General features: G+C 41.5%; 1 pseudogene across 1 annotated transcript; it reads right to left on the bottom strand.

Moving 5' to 3' along the window:
* Positions 1–2114: 2114 nt before the first annotated feature.
* On the bottom strand, positions 2115–3579 carry LOC308653293 (zinc finger protein 384-like; annotated as a pseudogene). Its single transcript has one exon. The product of its transcript is annotated as a zinc finger protein 384-like (transcript).
* Between the last annotated feature and the right edge of the window lie 613 nt (positions 3580–4192).

The raw sequence follows: 4192 nt of genomic DNA, 5'->3' as shown, positions 1-4192 counted from the left end.
GCGGAGAAAGAAAGAGAAGGAGAAAGAAGAGAGAAGATGGGCTAGTGACAAATATAATCAAAGACCATTCTTGGACCTAAGACCTACTTCCTCCAGCCATGTTATAACCCAGTAGTCCATTCAGTTGTTTATGGATTAGTGCATTGATGAGGTCAGAGTGCTAACTATTGCCTAAAACCGTGAATCTTGCTTTTCTGGGAACTATGCTTTCAGAACATGAGTTTTTTGTTTGTTTGTTTGTTTTTTAATATTTACTTTTTAGTTGTAGTTGGTCACAATAACTTTATTTTATTTATTTTTATGTGGTGCCGAGGATCAAACCCAGGCCTCACACATGCTAGGCGAGTGCTCTATCACTGAGTTACAAACTTTTGAAGGGACATTATGGACCAAAATCATAACACCGGGTGGCTATACTATATATGTATACTGAATTATTGTTATCTATAGATAACAATATCTATAGATAACAATAATTCAGTATACATTTCAAAAAGTTTAAAATAAGGATTTTGAAAGTTTCACAATGGGGATATAAACATGTTTAACTTGATATAAACATTATGCAATACATACACATATCAAATCATTTGATGGTATCTCATTGATATGTGTGATTTTAATATTTTTTAATATATCAACCAAAAATAAACTAAAAATAAATAAAAAACATAAAAGCATAAAAATTAAATAAACTTAACTAAAGAAAAGTATTTCCTAAGATTGCCTATACTCTTGGGAATTCCATTAAATTTTCAAGTCAACTTTTATATTCCTACCAAAAAAAAATCATTGAGATTTGATTTTGTTTAGAATGTAAAGAATAATTTGAGGAAAACTTGCATCTTATTAATACTGAGCATTTGGGTACATGACTATGCTATATCTTCATTTTTATTTAGATCTTCTTTAATTCATTTTATATTAGTTATAGTTTATTGTGTTGAGGTTTTATCTCTTTTTTATGAAAATTTCCAGAGGTAATGCATTTACAAACACAGAAATGATTACAACAAAGATGGCCATGAGGGCTGGGGATGTGGCTCAAGCGGTAGCGCGCTTGCCTGGCATGCGTGCGGCCCGGGTTCGATCCTCAGCACCACATACCAACAAAGATGTTGTGTCCGCCGAGAACTAAAAAAAAAATAAATAAATATTAAAAATTCTCTCTCTCTCTCTCTCTCTCTCTCTCTCTCTCTCTCTCTCTCTCCTCTCTCACTCTCTCTTTAAAAAAAAAAGATGGCCATGATGATTGGGTATATACATAAATAGTGTCTATATAAATAGTGTATATGTATACATATATTTATACATAAATATACATTTATACACAAATCCATGTCTGGCATCTGACTATTGCACCTAGGGAGCTAAGTCCAGTCCTTGTATTTACCCTGAATACTCCCTTCTCTGCAACACATTTATTCTTGGGTTTCATAGAGAACACAAAGTTCTCATAGCCCCTTGGGGGATGACATAGGGAGACAGAGTATAGGGCCTTGTTTGGCAGAGAAGGGGAAGAAAGGTTCTGAGGAAAACCGTAATCCACACTTCTAAGCCACCCTTGATTACCTGGAGAATCTCTGGCTCCTTGGGGACCACATCTCAGCCTTTGCCCCCTTACAAATAAAAGGAGGTCTAATATCCACCCAAATCATCTTCTACCAGCAGTAGGTAGGAAGTAAAGTGAGACCACGTAGGAGAAGAAAATGACTTTCAGGGGTTGGGGCATGAAAAACAAACAAACAAAACACCTCTATTCTTTTACAGGCAAACATAGGACAGGAGGCAGTTGTATTTGGAGCTCCCTTCTTTTTGTTATCTGAGATAACCTAGTCTTCTAGTCTTCTTTCAGCCTGAACTTTGAGGATGAGGGAGAGAATAAGTGCCCACATAAGACAAATTTCTGGAGGTCACAGCAAATCCTTCTCTTGAGGTCCAACCCAAATTTTAAAAGCTTTGCCTGGGAGGAGGGCTGCTGGTTGACACAATTAGCTCAGTGTCCTTTGTGATTCAGGAGGGCTGATGTTCCTTTGAAGAAGAGTTAAAAATAATGATGATATCCTGGAAAGGAAAGCTGTGCCCGAGACCCAAGGAGATGGTGATAATTCTTGTCACTGAAGAAAAGGACTTTTCCCAAGAGGAGATGGTGAGAGAAGAGACCAACACTTTTTTCTCTTGTTCCCAATGGGTGGCAGCATAAATCTGGCTAGGAGTTCCACCTGAATGGTGCTGGTGATGACAGAGAGGCAGATGTACTTATGATGCTCCACATTCTTACAGGGGTTCAGGTCAAAGGAACACTGCTGTCCCCTCCATCCCCACGCTGGTTGTCCCAGGGCACTGGACGTGTGGTGGCTGTGGCTGCTGTTGCTGCTGCTGTGATGCCTGGGAGTCTTGGGCTTGTGCGTGGGCCTGGACCACTGCCACCGCTGCTGTTGCTGCTGCCTGTACTCGTTGCTGGAGATGAGGAGGGTTGTGTTTGCGCATATGTTTCGTAAGGTATGTTTCTGATGAATATGCCCGAATACAGATAGTGAAAGTGTCTAACTTGACGTGCTTCACCATATGCATAGACAGCTGCACCTCTAGTGAGTCTGGTTCTGTATACGCCTGATGACAGTTGTAGCACTTGAAGGATTTATCTGTGTTGTGCTGCCATTTGTGGGAATGCAGACTGGAGAGTTGTGTGAAGGCTTTCTCACAGCCTGGGAGTGCACATTTGTATGGTCCATCACTGGTGTGGATTCGTGTGTGCTGCTGGAAGTGGGAGAGCTGGTGAAAGGCCTTCTGGCCATCAGAACAGTTGTTATTGGGACCCAAGTGGATATGGAGGTGCTGGGCCAGGTAGGAGGTGTTGGCTGTCCTGCTGTCTTTCTGATGGTCATCATCAACTTCAGGGAAGAAGACACAAAGCTCATTCATCTCAAGCAGCCCCGGTTCCAGCATCCACTTCTTCTTGTGGCACCCCCAAGGCAGATGCTTAGGAGACATATTTCCACCTCCACCACCACCTCCGCCTCCTTCCTTGGTTAGGGTTGATGCTACCTTCTTAGATAGGTCAGGGACCACCTTGAAGGGCTTGTGAGCCAGAAGGAAGAACTGAGACCCTCATAGGAGCCAAAATGGAAAAGGTCTGAGCTGATGAGGCTGTGGTCACAAGAGAGCCTGAGGGGGATATGATTGCCAAACCAGGACCCCTTGATTGACTCTCTTCTCTGCTCCACCTCTGAGAACAGGAGAGTCTGCAGTCATGGGTCCTATAGATGGCACAGGGACCACCATGATATTCTGGGTAACGGATGCTTGCATGTGTGGGGTCAGCTGGTCTGACTTGGACTCTGTATTCATGCTGATGCCTGAGGGCAGGGACACTGAAGCAGGCACTGTTAGCAAGGTGGGGTAATAAGGTGGAGCCAGCTCACAGCCCTTCTCTGGCAGCAGCTGATCCTTCATTAGGTTGATGAGCATTGTGTTCTCAATCTGTCCTGAGACTGTGGGGATGGAAGGCCAGAAGTAAGGGTTGGAATTGAAGTGAGATTCTTCCACTCTAATCCCTCTCTCTCTTCCTCTTGTCATCTTATTCTTTCTCCTTTCCAGGGCTCCCGAACTTTCCAGAAGTGGTGCTGCAGCTCGGGCTCCCTGGAACCCCAATTCCTATGTGCCCCACTCCCTCACTCCATCCTCCTTTGCCCCCAGGCACAGACAGGAGTCACTGTGCATAAGGCAAGGTTTTATCTCTTGTCAAATTTATTCATTAAAACAACATATTTGTTCTACAATGTTTTTTTTTTTTTTTTCAAAATTGTTTTACTTAATCTGTTGGTAACAATATTCAAAACTACAGCTGATAATATATATTGTACTTTTAACCTGCAATATTCTTGATCTACTTAGCAGTTTTAATAGTTATTTTGTGGATAGATTCCTTATACATGTTAATCCCTTAGAGGTTTGCATTTTATGTTTCATTTGCTTTATGGCACTGACTATGAACTGTGATATAATGGTTAAAAGAATGTGTGAAAGAATAAGTCCTTGGCATGCTTCCTATTTTAGAGTAATAATATCCACTTTCACCACAGGGTATAATGCTAACTATGGATTTTTTAGTATATACTCTATGTCAGGTAGAGAATTTTTTTTTTTTTTTTTTGTATGTGGTGCTGAGAATCAAACCCGGGCCGCACGC

This window comes from Spermophilus citellus (assembly GCF_964194105.1).
Source record: "Spermophilus citellus genome assembly, chromosome: 7".
NCBI classification, from domain to species: domain Eukaryota; kingdom Metazoa; phylum Chordata; class Mammalia; order Rodentia; family Sciuridae; genus Spermophilus; species Spermophilus citellus.
The sequence above is the reverse complement of the archived record's forward strand: the minus strand, read 5'-3'. Positions and strand labels throughout refer to the sequence as shown.